Source organism: Panulirus ornatus, chromosome 28 (genome assembly GCF_036320965.1).
Source record: "Panulirus ornatus isolate Po-2019 chromosome 28, ASM3632096v1, whole genome shotgun sequence".
In the NCBI taxonomy this organism is placed as follows: Eukaryota; Metazoa; Arthropoda; class Malacostraca; order Decapoda; family Palinuridae; genus Panulirus; species Panulirus ornatus.
The window spans coordinates 3342501-3359827 of NC_092251.1; positions in this window are offsets into that span (position 1 = coordinate 3342501).

Sequence of the window (17327 nt, forward strand, 5' to 3'; positions counted from 1 at the left end):
TATCGTATTTAGCCAAGGGCTTCCTGCGAACTACGTAATGTAAACACTGGTGCTAAAATTACTGGGACGTTACCACAGTAAATTATGATATGAATTATCGTCCTTGGTGGTGGTTTTGGGGAGGAAGTAAAGGGGGGAAGATGGAGTTGGATGAAAGGCCTTTATTATTTCATTACTAAGGTTCTAGGGTTCAGGGGAAGGGGTTGTAAATAATGTTTATAAGGCTGCGTATGTTTTGTATCTGTTCGGTTTCGATACCCAAATGCGAGACTGAATCTGACCTCATCAAGACGAAGGTGGTACATAATTCTCTCCTCAGCAAGACTGAGATGATACACAGTTCTCTCCCCAGCAAGACTAAGGTGTTACACAAGTCTTTCCTCAGCAAGACTTAAGGTGGTGCACGAACACTTTCTAAGCAAGAGAAGAGCTGTATATTAATCTCCCAAAGCAAGACCAGAGGTTTATCTTAACTCTAACACGCGCGCATACACACAGACACACAAACACACGCACGCACGCACGCACGCACACACACAACCATATCACCTTTACCACGATAATATACAAGATGCCCGTCACGTCTCCTTTGCCAATATCAGTCGCATCGCTGATGATAAAATGTCCGCCCTGGGAGTCAGAGGACTCTCGGGGCAAATTGATTTCGGGGTTGATAATGTCACAAGACATTCGTTTCGGCGTATGAGCGACTAGGTATTTTCTAAGTATGTAAGGAGGCCTTTGTGTGATTATATATATATATATATATATATATATATATATATATATATATATATATATATATATATATATATATATATGATATAATCACAAACACTCACAGATACTGGAAGAACGACATCCAACACGCGCCTAATTCATATCTCGCGGTTGGGCTTATATTCCAGACATAGGTTGAATTAATTTCCTGAATATCAAGGGATTTGTCAGTATGGAACCTCTTCTCTCGGGATAGTCAGACGCTACTGACACTTTACCGATTGTGTCGACCGCTCTTAACTCCGTCTGTGTTACTCTGCTCGATTTAATGAGGATCGAATCACATGTGTGAGATGATTTAGTGATCAGACTGATTAGGTTGTTAGAGGGGCGAGGGAGGAGAAGAGAGAGAGAGAGAGAGAGAGAGAGAGAGAGAGAGAGAGAGAGAGAGCATTTTCGCAGCATGATATTTTATATTACTTTAGATGAAAGCAATTAATTTGAAAATGCTATTAATTATAATGGCCTAATATTCCACAGTATACATTTAAGATATGATACAAAATATTTTAAAGAATTTCGATTAAATCGTTTGGTTATGTGCTGTACTAAATGGTAGAGAGAGGGACCATTTAAACCCCCATAAAGGTGTATTTCAAAGCATGATGGTCATTTAAAGTTGTGAATATCATATGAGTAGTGGAAAACAAAACATATTTAGTACCATTGACCAGTGCTTGTAAGGTTTGCTAAAGAAACCAAATCAAGAGCCTCACTGAGGCAAAAATAGGAAACTGATTTTTTTTTATTTGTACACACACACACACACACACACACACACACACACACACACACACACACACACACACACACACACACGGGTGTGTGTATACACATAACATCAAAGGCATAGTGTAATTAGACAAGGTTAAACGACGGGGGCAACACAACTATGAAACTTTCTCCCCGTAATATAAAAATAGTAGTAACGTACTTACCTATATATATATATATATATATATATATATATATATATATATATATATATATATATATATGTATAGAGAGAGAGAGAGAGAGAGAGAGAGAGAGAGAGAGAGAGAGAGAGAGAGAGACCCAGTGCGTTTGATGTTTTTTTCTTGTAGCTTTAGTGCCTGTGAATAAAGAATACGCATCTTCTTGACCACGACCCTTCATTCTCGTGATGGGGACTTGTTCCCTCTTAACATCGACGTCGAAGAGTGTGAAATCAAACACCGTTCCTCTTTTTCGACGCTCCTAGAGCCTTCAAGGAATCCAGAAATGATACGAGATAAAAGGATGGTGAGAGGCCTTAGTAAAAAGCTTCACAGATCGATTATTGTTGACAGGAATAGGAGGAGGAGGAGGAGGAGGAGGAGGAGGAGGAACTCTTAGCATCGAACGTCTCCCTGTGGCCTGTATGTGTCTCCTAAAACACGCTGGTCTACCTAAGAAGGCAATCTTCCCTCATGCTAACTCCTGCTACCCTTTGCCGTTTTCTGCCAGTCCATGTTGCTTCTTGCTGTCCTCCTGTGACCCCTGCCGACCACTGCCAACCTCAACTAACCCTTTTTAGCTCTCCCCGTTGGCATCTAGTGACTCATTTATGTCAGAGTCTTATTTATTCACGGCTGACTGTTACTTTCCACTGCTGATCCCCCATTGTCAGTGTTGGATGGTTTTGATCCTCGCAGCCATTGTGGTACGTGTCTGCTAGCCACTGCTACATGTCTCCTGACCTCTGCTGCGTCTCTGCTAACCTTTCCTCCATAGCGTTTATCATTTATGACCACTTCAGGCTTTCGTTGAACCCCGTTGGCTTCCTGTGCAAGCTACTTAATCATGCTGACCTTTGCAAGATCCGGCATGCTCCTGTTGAGCTTCCCTGACCATTATTGAATCTTAATCCACACCTGCTTACGTCACATTTCTTCCTGCTAACGCCAGCACGACCCTGCTAGTCCCAACTAGAAATACTGCTGGACAGGATGGTGCATTCATAAAGATCTTGGGGCTTTTCTTATCATAATTTTCTTCGAAAAGAAGCGATTCTTACCGTGAATAGCAGCTATAGATAGACGTCGTGCATCTGCCACACAAGAAAACACCACCTTAAAACAAGGCAGCTTCGTAATGATGATGATGGGGCTCATGTGATGGGAAGAGAGATACAAGTGTGGAGAAAATGTGAGGAAAACAAAAAATGGCTTACAAACAGAAGCAGAGGATGAGGTGAAAGGTAAAATGAATGGAAGAGGAAAGTAAAGGAAGTGTAGAGTGAGAGGGAATGTATCTTTCTTGATGATAAAACCTCCAGCGCACAGTCATGATAAGTATGAAAATCATGACGCTGGTAAGGCTCTGAACAACCGTCGCCAGCAGTAGAACTGGGAGGAAAACACTCTAGATTTCAAGAACCTCTCTGGAGGCTCTAGAATTATGAAGTCAAGAAGAAAGACGACTTTGGATCATCTATTCTCTGTGAATTCCTTGGGAAAAGGTTCTAACGCCTATATGATATAGTGTTTAGGGTACGTGTTTCCTTTTTTTTTTTTTTTTAACCACTCGTTCTCTAGTTATAAAGGGTTAACTGAGCATTTTCCGATCTACTCTCTGGGTACGAAAGTTGTCCTGGAATTCCAATCAGCTAAGGTTTTGGATAAACCGTGTTATAAGAAATGCTATATAACCTTTCACAATAGAAAATATATCTAATGAAAATATAATTTTTCGCATTCACTTCCCGAGTTGTAAAAGAGGAAAAGAATAGGAAAGAAGTATGACAACATTCCTTGGAATCCAACGGTGTGAGACAATTGAAATTTTCTTAAACATATGTGCAACTTCATCATCCATGTGGACCTCAAACTCTGGGAGTATTGCGGGATCATTTGGCTGCATGAAGAAAATAGAGAAGTTATATTTCAGGTTTTCTCTTTGTCCTGAGGTTCCACGTCAAATTACTGAACATAACCTGGCTGACTTTGAAATATAGGAATGTCATGGCATTGTTTTGAAGCTCTTGACTCTTCCTGGAAAGTATATGGGCCCTGGTTGACCTGAAACAGTAAACGAAGCACGGAACTTGTTCCCAAAGCTCCTAATTGAAACGGAAATGAATCTTAGGACTTCTAAATCTTACTATTGATCTTAAAACGTAAATGAAACATGGAAGTTATTCCAAAGCTCTTTGTTGAAACACAAACGAATCATTTCCATTTCTCCGAATTATTCCAATTCCATAATATATTGAAAAACGCTAAGAAGACAGGAGCGAATGAACACTGAACAAAGGGAGGCTTAATGGATTTTTCGTATTGTAGAGGCGTCGTGGAGACGAAAATTAACAGAAATCAATTCTTAAATGTCTGTGATAAGTGCGCTTGAGACTTAGGGAATATAAAGAGCTAGAGGAAAGTTATTGATGAAAGGAGCGTTTTCATAGGAAGATTGAGTATACTGTAACTTGTCTCAGATGAAAATGATAGGTTTTAGACTTAGATGATTGATTAACCCTCTTTTTTCTATAGATTTTTATTTTCTAACTTTCCTTTATGTAAAAAAGGAAGAAGGTTATAAAGCTCAGCTTTACATAACCTAAGACTGATGAATAGATATTTACTTTTTGCACTGCCATGTGGAAAACTTTATACATATCCTGTTTCCATTTAGCTAAGATGCAAGGGAAAAAATAAGTTTTAGATCATGAGAAACAAAATGTAATGTTATGAAGCGTTACCTTTTCAGCCTTTACTAGGTACGGTTAATAGCTTGGAGATAATTTTAATAATATCTTCACACACACACACACACACACACACACACACACACACACACACACACACACAAACTTTCATATATATAGAAAAAGCCAGAAATGAAAGACACAGGTCGATTACTGTGAACTGCACGTATAAATTTCACCTGCATTAAGGTATTCAAACACCAGACTATTATATGTGCTGAGGCTGGTCCCAAATGCCACATTTTTTTCAATGACATTTTTCTATTTGTTATATTTTTCGTAAACGAAAGAATCATGCAAAAGCACTGCGATTTAAAACTCTTTCGCAGTAAATTTAAGTAAGATTAACTGGATGCATTATTTATCCCTCATTCAACTACCTGAAAAAAACAAAACATGAATTACGTCATCTCCATGTAAAACTCTCTTTTTCTCGTTTTTTCTCTCTTCTTAGTACCGAACCCATTGTTATTTTTTTTTCATGAACTAAGTATAACACAAAATGCCAGAAATGAGGATTTAGTAAGAATCTTAACCCGCTTCAAATCACATCAAAGAGAAATAACATTTTATGAATTACAAGTTGTTACCCCAAACCCCATTTCCATTTTTGTTTTATATCTTTTTCGTTTAAGAACCGTCCCGTACCTCAGAAGATCACGCTGCTTAAGGTTAGCAAGTAAATGTTAAAAAATATTCAGAAACCATCACCGAAGTTTTGACATCGTCGCTGGTAGGGCACGTGGGATGAAGAGTTCAATAAAATGCTTCACGTGTGTAACACATGATCGACCCTGTAAACGACGAGAGGGGGACGGGTTTCAAAGGGACACAGGACACAGCTGAGGAAAGGGGTAGTGGTGTGGGGGGGTGTAGGGGAATGGGTAAAAGAAATAGATGCAGAAAGAGAAGAATAAAGAGAAAAAAATCTCACTCCAATTCTCACCCTTTAAGTTGAGATTGTATATTTATTTTCCATTTTCACTTTTTAGATGGAATGACGTCGAGAGACTGACTGTCCGCATTTTGCAATCAGGCCAAAATATTACCATTTAAGTTCTCTCTTGTTTCGTTTGTGATTTTTCAGATATAACAGCATCACATTTTCTGCAACATATCAATATTTTTTTCTACTCGTCTCTTCCGTTTCATTGAGCAACCACTTGTGATTCACATCAACCTTAATTTTATTATTATTATTATTATTATTATTATTATTATTATTATTATTATTATTATTATTATTTTATGATAATGATGATAATATGATAATGATAATTATAATAAGTGCAATAATAATGGTGATAGTAAGCGAGGTAGCATCAGACACAACGAGAAAGGCCATATCTGCCCACATCTAATGTCTGTTAATCAAATATATCAATCCTTTGCCTGCTATTCACAGCCAAACCCCCACACATTACTCCATGGATTACTTAAGCTGCTGCTTATACCCAAGGTTCAGCCCACTAACAGCATTTCACTCTGTGCAATGCACGCCTCTAGCCCTCCTCAAAATTCAGGGCCCCTATACCCTAAAGCATCCTCCTCTCCATCCTTCCATATCCTTCTTGGTCTTCCCCTTCCCCTTGCTCCCTTCACATCTGACGTATATTTATTCTTTAAGTCAGTCATACTTTATTCGTCCTTCTCATATGAATGAATCATTTCAGCACAACCCTGGTCAACCCTCTCAGTCAGATTGCTCTTGCTACCACACCTCTTATTCTTGCTGACGATGTAATTTAATATTCGATCAGTCTGGCGATACTTAATGCCATTATTATGTGTACCATGGCATCTATTTTGAATCTTCTCCATGCAGTATTACGTCATCGTCCACTTTTGTGTTCTTGTAGTGAATAACCATTTAACCCCCCTGAATCTGAATGGCAATTAGAACCCATACAGGAGAATTACGCTATCAGAACGCCATCCCCCATTCTGAGTAGTCTTTATTTCCGCTATATGTACAACCTTACCGTCAGTGTAACCTCTTCGCCAAGCACATTAGGGCTCAGATCTCATGCCAACAGACTTGGCTCACATGTACTGGGTCTTAAACATCATTCTTCGCCGTGTGCGTCGACACAGAAGTTTTGTCCTCCCTGTCGCGAACATTTTATTGCCTCACGCAGGCACGTGACGAGAAAATTATATGCATTTCGTCTAACAGCATTAGAATCAAGCCCTCCGAGGGGTACACGTCCAACTCGGGCTTAAGAATGACGTTCTGTGAATAGTAAGTAAACTTTCTTAATATTTCGTCTGTTGTAGACACAAGTATACTTAAGTATTACGTAAACTTTCTTGATGTATTCTGTGAGGTACGCAGATATATTTTTCAGTATTTTAAGTTAAGTATCATTTATATATGTGATAACAGGGACTGATATCGTAACACAGCAAGTCCTCTCTTCCCATTGAGTGCAGGAGATGGATACACGCTTGGTGTGGTGTGGGGACTCGTCATTAACACTTGGGTGTACTGAGGGTGATTTACTGTGTAAAAGTTGAGGAGTGTGGAGGAGGAGAAGGAAGCTTGTCATGGTTAAACTGATATTTTGACTCCTGTATTGGGATATGTGTATTTGTGTGTGTGTGTGTGTGTGTGTGTGTGTGTGTGTGTGTGTGTGTTTTATTATGTATGTGTGTGTGTGTTTGTATATATGTGTGCTTATCTGTGTTTTGCTAACGTTAATAGAAATAAGTGTTTATGTGTATGTGTGGGTGTATGTTTAACTAAATAACCAAGTAAATTCATACATTAACATACTATTAACTAGATAGTAATACAACCACATAATATATTCACCTCGCATGAAATATAATGTAATTAAAACCTTCCCTACGGACGCACACTAATAGAAACATCAACTTACTTTAACCTGAATAACTAATATGAAAATAGATATATAATTGCTGTCGACCTCCCGTTACGGTGGTTAATCCCAGTGTAACACATGATACTCTCATCCTACACGATTCGGCTAAATGAAACCTTTATATCGATGAATAATAATGAATTAATTACAATTGATGTGCATGTTGTTTACCTTTTTTTTTTTAGCTGATTAACGAAGGGGGTCGTTTACTTTTTTTTAGTTGATTAGCGAAGGGGTTGTTTAGAATTTTTCAGATAAATTGTGAAGGTTTGATTTCGGATTTGATAGATATTTCTTATTTTGCTCTCTCTCTCTCTCTCTCTCTCTCTCTCTCTCTCTCTCTCTCTCTCTCTCTCTCTCTCTCTCTCTCTCTCTCTCTCTCTCTCTCTCAGGGAGATAGTGATTAGTGGGTGTAAGAACCTGTGAGGAAGTTTTAATAGGATGTTTATCAAGGGAAAGGAAATGATTAACGGTATTAGATATAGCTTTATATCATGTTTTCTGGTACGAAGGGGTGTGGATAAAGGAGACTGGAGGAAAGGTGAGGGAGTGAGGGAATGAATGTTGATGTAAATGGGTAGAAAGAAAGAAAGGGATGTAAGAGGGTTGATGGGAGGCAATTTTGGAGATGAAAGGAAGAGAGAAAAGGCTTGTTGCGAAATGAAAGAAATAAGGAGTAGGGATGGAGTGTTGGAAGAAGATGGAGCGAGGGATGATGGAAGAGGAGGTAAGGAGAGATGCTTGGAGTGTTGAGAGAGGTGCAGTGTAGGGAGGCACTGCATATATATATATATATATATATATATATATATATATATATATATATATATATATATATATATAATGAGAGAGAGAGAGAGAGAGAGAGAGAGAGAGAGAGAGAGAGAGAGAGAGAGAGAGAGAGAGAGAGAGAGAGAGAGAATACCAGAGTGATAGAACTTTTGAAGATAGAAGAGGATTATTAGGAAACGATAGAGTTTGATGGAAGGTCAAAGCAAGATGATTAGGTTAGAATTAGATGGGAAAAAGAGTTTGAGAAGATTAAGGGATAAAATACGAAGGAGATCTTAAGCAAAGGCAACACAGAGATCTAAGAGAGAGGAGGACAGACGAGGAATAATTGACTCACTTAACTTAGGCAGCAACTTTTGGGCTTCAATCAAACTTTCGATGAAATCCTTTATCCAATAAGAGCATCAACAATGCCTAGGCAGCCATCCGGAGTAGCGACAAGTTTAACCTACAAAACATGACTTGAACCCAAAGAGTTTGTTACTGATACATTTTGTCCGTGTTTGGTTCTTCGCCATGCATCATTACCTCTAGGCAGTTATGTCGCTTTTCACAAATACATAAACGTCTAAGCGCTAACATTTTCCTTTTTCTTTTCTGATCGAACGCAAGATGGATATTCCCAGAAAGTTGTTGGGATGCGGATGGAACTCTTCCAAACTGGCGTCGACGAGTTAGACTTTAGTGGTATCACAGTCGCCTTGTTGATTTTCCTTAGCTCATGAGGAGGACTCCCTCGACATGCATCAGTATTCGCTTTAAATTTCCCCCTTCTTCTCTTCGAGGCCATGCTCACTTCTATCGGAAGCTGTCGCGACCTAAGACGTAATGAAAATATGCAGGAAAGTCGTCCTCTTACTGGAAATACGATGAAATTCATCACTCGAAACCCTGCTTCTGAAAGCGCCATGCCGTGATACGATTGCACACGACATAGTCGACAGGAATGGACTATCGACCGTGTCGAAGGTATACGAAGTGGAGAGGCGGAGGTGATGGGCAAGGAAGTGTGGAGGTTTCTTCCAAAGAGGGGTAGGAGGGTTCTTACAAAGGAGAGGAGGATGGAGGGTTGTTTCGAAGGAGGGCGGAGGCATAAGCCATTGTAGGGGGCAAAGGAAATAGAGGAACAGATGAGATGAAACTGCTGTAGAGAGAGAGAGAGAGAGAGAGAGAGAGAGAGAGAGAGAGAGAGAGAGAGAGAGAGGGGGGGGGGGGGTTGAAGGTAGGGTGCATTGTGTAGGGTGTGAGTGTGAGTGGCCTGGAGATGAGGTGGTCATTTACAAAAGACAAAGTAAGAGCTCAAATGTGAGAATTGCTTAAGTGGTTTAGGTCTTCACATGGATCTTCACAAACACTTGATGCGCATATATATATATATATATATATATATATATATATATATATATATATATATATATATATATATATATATATATATATATATATCAAGATAAAGCTCATATCCACATTTCAGAGTATGTACTTAAGTACAGCTCGTCTACAGACTCTAACTCTTCCATCAGAGTCTGAGACTAAAGCCTGCTAACGAAGGACCACCAGCCTTCGACCCAGCAACGATGCCAGTGGGAGAAGACGATCGCTGGTGGCGCGCAGATCAAGTATGCCTTCCACGCAGGCCCCGTGTCCCGCAGGTCAGAGCCGCTTATACTAGACTGGAGGGGATGCTGATGTTCCCTTGCCTTATGACGAGCCATCTTAATAATGGGTTTCTTGGCGTATAGATAAGTGAGTGATGGGGGGAAGGATGCAAGATGGCTGATGGTTAATGACAAGGCGTTAGAGCAAGATTCATTCTGATTACCGGAAGACACAGAAGAGAGAGAGAGAGAGAGAGAGAGAGAGAGAGAGAGAGAGAGAGAGAGAGAGAGAGAGAGAGAGAGAGAGAGGAGGGAGAGGTCAATACACCACAAGGGCAAAGACAAACATTGATGGACACAGTTCAAACAGGGCAGGCACACACACACACACACACACACACACACACACACACACACACACACACACACACACACACACACACACACCAACCATGCCAAAGCCACTCGCAGACTATCATTCACTCGCCTTAGGTCCATGACCTAGGGACCCACACTAGTGTACCACTACATATACAAGCGTCACTCGCTCACTACCAGACACTCATCCTTGGTCCTTTTTGACCGAAGAATCACGCCACTACCACCACACAACACCCCACACCACCACTCACTACCAGACGCTCGTCCTTGGTCCTTGACCGAAGAAATTACCACAGGGCCTCTCCGACATGCCCTGGCTTCCTCCCAGCCTCCTTAACAGTCAGGCAGGAGCCAGCAGCAACTCGGGCCAGTCTACGCGCGTCCTCTTGCCCATATTAACTCGCTGATTAAATTCAACTGTGATTATTTTGCTGACGTGCCAGTGAGGAGAATAGCATCTCTTGTACACTTATTGACTTGCAAATCCCGCCCCGTGCATAAGGATGTGGTGAGGAAGCTCGAGAATGTCATCAGGAGGCTTGGAATGATTGCAGATATTGTGGTTCAGTTCGGTGAAGTCCTTACAAGGTACAGAGTTTGAACCTTTTTTCTTTCTCTTGTGGAGTTTATTCGTAGATTAATTTTCCTCTCAATTATATTTCTTAAAAGTTTGATGATTCCGTTATTTTGTATTATTATAACTTCTTATACATTAATATACATTATTATGCGAATAAGTCAGGTATCGTAGCTCTCATCTGCCGAATTAGCTTTAACCGAACAGAACTGTGTTTTTAAGCTGGGAATATAGAGCCCTTGATTTCAACGCTCCTACTAGGTTTCAAGACCTTACTTCATTCCAAGGCCTCATTAGGCTTCAAAGATCCTGTTCATATCTAGCCTTAGGAAGGTTTTAAGTCTTGATTGGCTGTATAGCTTTTTAGGCTTCACATGTTTTGGTATTTCGCAGTGTGTCAGTAGTCTGTGAACATTCAGAGATTTCGGTTGAATTTACAGATCTCTGAGTCTCAACTGCCTCAACAGATCTTTAAGCTTCCAATGGCTAGACAGATTCCTTGGTCTCAGCTTTCTTCTTAGATTCCAAGGTTTCAACTGGCTTAACATAACTCAACATTTCTGGTTCTTACCTCCCTTAAGAGATCTGTCGGTTCCAAATAGCTGGACATACCTCAAAGTCACAACTGGTGTATGAGAGATTCCTTACCTCAACTTCCCACGAGGCTTCTTGAAGTCACTGCTTTCCAAAGGCAATAAGACGATCTCTGAGAGCGTTTCTGTGTTTCCTGCGAATCAGTCGCGAGGTCCTCTTCTCCCTCAGGAGACTCTCAACTTCAACTTTGCCACAGAATCAAGCTGTTTATTCCCTTAGTGTGACCTTATGACATGGCTAATGACTGTTTATACGCTGAATGGACATTATCAATTATATGTTAAACCTTGTGGATATATATATATATATATATATATATATATATATATATATATATATATATATATATATATATATATATATATATATTTATATATATATATTCCATGTAAAACCAGAATGATTCATTTTGTAAAGGCAGACCAATACTTCTCATTTTACGCCAGCACGGTCATATTTCAAGCTGTCAAAATAATGTAATGTATTTGATGTGAACAGGACCCGGACAGTTTCAGTATGATTCAGACCAGACAGTTAACTGTATATTTATCAAGCAGTGATCAGGAATAGAATATAACTTTTACAGATAGTTGCCAACAGCGAGGGATAATTTGAGTCTGATTAGCATTGTGGCTTTTTCCAGTTTTTCCAAAGGGAAGTAGGTAAGCAAGTAGGTAGGAAGGTTAATAGTTAGGTAGGTAAGTGGTAGGAAGAAAAATGAATGAATAGGCACAAATGAACGAAACTATATATATATATATATATATATATATATATATATATATATATATATATATATATATATATATATATGTCAGTTAATCCTTCGGTTGAATATTTATTGACTTATTCATTAGTTTGCTCATCTGTTCAATTAAACATACGACTAATTCGTGTTCAGACGGAGCACTTGCATGGTCTAGGACAGACCCCATGGGGATGGAGTGAACGTGTACTGCTTACTGAGCGATCCTGCTACTGACGTTCGCTTCAGACAGCGTCTCATCTGGCGGAGGATATGGTGCCGGGCTCCCCAGACGAACCTATAAAAGCTGAATGAGATCATAACAGAATCGGGTTCACTCTGTTGCCTCACAAAGTTATAACGTTAGAGTCTTATTAGAAATTAAGATTATGCAATAAAATCACAAATATATTGCAATAACTTCTACAAGGCGCCAAGGGAGAGTCATTCACAAAGGCATCACCTCCAAAATCTTCGAGCTCTGCATTGGAGCTCCCTAAGTAGAATTTCTTTCTTCAACATACTTTAGTTTTTCCTACATGACCCCTTGTCACCTGCGCACCACAGAGTGAAAGACACCCCACACAACTTCCTCACTGAAGACAGTAATTTCATACACCTCACCTCCCCTACAATCACCAACAAAAATACGCACACACAGCATCAACACACTTTTTGACTTGTCGTCCTGAGTAATGGACGTGGCCAGCTTCCTAAGCGCCATAGAAGCCCCAAATCATGGGTTGTTGGAACATAAAAATGGAACGGATGAAGGCAAGCGAGCATGAATATGTACATGTATGTATATGTATATGTCTGTGTTTGTATATGTATGTATATGTGCGTGTGCGGGCGTTTATGTGTATATATATATATATATATATATATATGTATATATATTTCTTTTCTTTTCTTTCAAACTATTCGCCATTTCCCGCGTTAGCGAGGTAGCGTTAAGAACAGAGGACTGGGCCTTTGAGGGAATATCCTCACCTGGCCCCCTTCTCTGTTCTTTCTTTTGCAAAATGAAAAAAAAAAGCGAGAGGGGAGGATTTCCAGCCCCCCCCCCCCGCTCCCTCCCCTTTTAGTCGCCTTTTACGACACGCAGTCAAACTGATAAAAGACGGTTAGAGTCGCATCTTTCTAGCGTACTGTCTGAATGTAGTAGCATCTGTTTCATTTTGAGAATATAAAAAATCACGGAGCAAGATGATTCATGGGGAATGATTAGGAGCAAGAAGACTAGAAGATGACCTGGGAAATTGCAGGTGAGGTCATGTTGCTGGCTCGTGAAGAGAACAAAGGACGTCTCTTAAAGCCTCAAATCTGTGTTACCTGCCTCATGAACAATGTAATGTTTACTTTCTTGATAACTGTTGACTCTGCACTATTGCTTTTACACATGTTATCAGATTCGTTGAACATCTTGTCATTCTAACTTCATTGTTGTTTACAGTTAAGGGAGTAATATAGCATATTTGACCTCCAAGATGAAGCCCACTTTTTACGTTCTCTTTTTGCATAACGCTACTTTGTCACTCTCTCCCGTGTAAACTATATCTCTACTTTCGCTCACTGTCTCCTATTTACGCTTAATCAACTTCTCCTCTAGTTCCTCCCACATGAATTAGATATTTACCCTTATAGGACATTTTCTATACACCAGTCTTTTATACCCTTACAGTACTGTCTTTAAAAACCTTGGATCTAAAGTATGCAGTATATTTATTTCCCCAAAATGAGTATTACCCAAACGACTCTTTCCATAAACTTGGTGGAAAAAGTACAGTTGGATAATTTTTCATCCTGTTTCGAATGGTTTCTTGGTGTATACAAACTTTTCCTGGCCTTAAGACATACCTCTTTGATGTGAAATTTTTCACAAACCTTTGAATTTTGAATATGATTTTGATTGTGTACGTACCCACATCCTTTATATATATATATATATATATATATATATATATATATATATATGTATATGTATATGTATATATATATATATATATATATATATATATATATATATATATATATATGTATATATATATATATATATATATATATATATATATATATATATATATATGTATATATATATATATATATGCTGGTAGTCCACAGGAAAATGAATCACGCTAAGTTCCCAAGTGCTCTTTCGTGTAATGTTCACTTTATTAAGGGTGATATGAGAATGAAATATTGAACAATCAGTTGATACACAAGGAAGAGACGTAGCTAGGACGCAGTTGGTAAACAAGCGTCACCGGATATATATTACTCGCATATTTATTCATCGATTCCTCCACACATGTTTTTGTTAAGGTATATCTTTGTTCATTTGTTCTTTTTATCTACGATTTTTTTCGTTTCCTATTAATATCATGACCTATCACTTTCTTTAACATTTAATCGTATCATGATACTTTACATCTGTCTATTAATATTTTTGTTTATTCTACTTTTTTTGTGGATTTATGTTCGTCTACTTTTGGCATTTGAATATCTGTCGATGCATTCCTTTGTTCTCTTATCTCCTTTATTCGTCTTCTTCATCTGTCCATATCACACTTACACACCTTTCCCTTCACTCACGCACCCTTTACCCTGGATAGATAGATAGATAGAGAGAGAGAGAGAGAGAGAGAGAGAGAGAGAGAGAGAGAGAGAGAGAGAGAGAGAGAGAGAGGCTAGGACGCTCGTGCTGTCATTGTTCGTGGCCAAACACTCGGAAGGCGCCCCTCGAGCCTAAACAGATCGATGGTACTTCCTTCGTGGTCCGTAACGGCCTTCTTCCCCCCCTTTTGAGACTGACGTGTCACAGTGGCAGGGGAAGGGATGGTGTCGCTCCTCTCAGTGGTAGATGCTTAATGAAGTTGAGGTGACCAAGTGGGCTCAGCCGTCCCAGCATAATGTTATTTACCCTAGGATGATTTGTGTGACCTGTTTCGATGATGTTTCCCCTAGAGGTTGATGTGCACACCGAAGTGTGTATTTCTGGTGTGATTTATTCCCTTTGGCTGATGCGTTTTCTTGCGTTGGCGTCTCTCCCTAGGGTGTTATAAACCCCAGGTGATATGGCCTTTTGTGGGCGATACTTTCTTTGGGCCTACTATGCCCTCTTCAGATGGTGCCTCAGGATACAAAGTTTCTCTCGACAACGATGGTGTAGTGGTTGTACTACTCAACTGGCTACAAAAGAACCCTGGATCGATCCAACAGCGAGGAGGCTGTGAGGGGAATTGGAGAAGTTGGTCGACTCTGCTACAGTCGAGGTAGGATTCCAGGCCTCGACCAACGTTCCAGGTTGCATACGAAGAGAAATTAGTTGTGAAAGACTGATACATAAAGCTAAAGGAAAGCTACTGCTGAAGCCGAGCATCAGCTATATTTCTTTCCTTTTTTGGAGAAGATAACACATAGAACCTTCCTTTATCATTATCCTACTGGAGAGTAGGTTCGACGGGTTCTAAGTCTTGCAAGAAAGGTCTTTGCTGCGTACACCAAGCCCTTTGGAACACTTACTGTCTCCTGCCTGGACTCAAAATCGATTCTGGGATCCACCAAGCGGCTCCTCTCTCTCTCTCTCTCTCTCTCTCTCTCTCTCTCTCTCTCTCTCTCTCTCTCTCTCCACCGCAAATTACAATGCGTATTCTGAACCTTGTGATAGTATTCCACAGTCTCTGTTGTCTTAAATGCCCACTGAATGTAGGCATTTAGATATTCCTGTCTTGATGGTTAGCCCCAATTTCCTGGCGTAATTGGGCGTTCGTGTGGGAGAAATTTGTTGGTGAGAGAAATGATAAGTTGGTGCAGTATGTGACGGTGGGAGGAAGTGGTTCCTGTGGAGGGTTTGGGTGGAACAGAGACTGTGGGTGAGTGGATCGATGATAGAATAGATGGTAAGAGGTTGGGTGAGGAGTTAGTTTTCGAGTGGACGGGTGAAGATGTTAGATGGATGACCAAGTAGATAGTCGGGATGGCAGAATTGTTAGATGGATAGATAAGTGAAGCAATGGGATGCTTAATAGTTTCATGAAGAGGTAGAGGTCTTGAGTGAGTGGATAGGTGTTTGTGTGATGGTGGTGGTTCTATGTAGACAGATAGGTCAGTTTGAACACTTGGATCCATGGTGATAGACCTAGTGAATAGGTAACGTTAGACCTAGTGAATAGGTAACTGGTAAAGAAGAATTTGGATAGGTTGATGGATATGAGGCTAAATAAGAATATTAAACAGAGAATTGAAGTCTAGGTTTTTGTGGTATGACACCATTCCCTTCATTCATGACTTTGTGTCAGTCCATAGTTTAAGATCTCGACTATCAGCTGATAAGCGAAGCTATTACGAACCGAAGATAATGAAAACTTCATCCTTCATGTTCCAAGAGGGTAAATATGCAAGAAAAATAACGCGGACGATCCTCCCGTTCGATCGCATGCCAGATAAACAGAGACAACGAGTAAGAAAAATATGGTTTCCTCTTCAGAAAATACACCAGTAAAAACAAGACTGAGGAAGCTGTCGTCAAAAGCCTAACAAACATTTTACAACGCGAGAGAGAGAACAACTCTCTCCCCCCCGCCTTCCAATCCACCCCCCCCCCTCAACTGTGCTTACACTCCCTCCACTGAAACAAGAAAATGCGTAGCAATAGCAACATCTTCCCCATCCAAAAATACACCAAGAAAAACAGAGCCCAAGAGACTATCTAACGGGAAGGAGGGAAGGTTTCCTCTCTCTCTCTCTCTCTCTCTCTCTCTCTCTCTCTCTCTCTCTCTCTCTCTCTCTCCATCTGTCTATCTCCATCCAGCCTCACCTCACTTCCTCCCCCGCAGTTGACTCTCTCTCTCTCTCTCTCTCTCTCTCTCTCTCTCTCTCTCTCTCTCTCTCTCTACGTCATCTCGGGAACTGAAGCTACAGGATTAAAGATAATATCCTGATGTTGTAATCGTCGCAGATTCCTGGAACAGATTGAATGCCATCTGCAACAATTGTGTGGAGGGAAGGGATTGCGATGGTCAGGTCAGCTGTTTGGTGGGGCCTTTAATATGTGTGTGTGTGTGTGTGTGTGTGTGTTTGTGTGTGGCATCCCCATAATGTTGGAAGAATTACTTGGTTACTCATCTCGCTGTTTAATTAGCTTGCTTAACAGTTATATAATGATTTTGTCAAATTATTCTTAAGTCAGCGCATTGGTTCGTTAGTTTGTGTGCCACTCCTGTCTATTGATATCACTTTGTTCATACTCGTACACTAACATGTACGG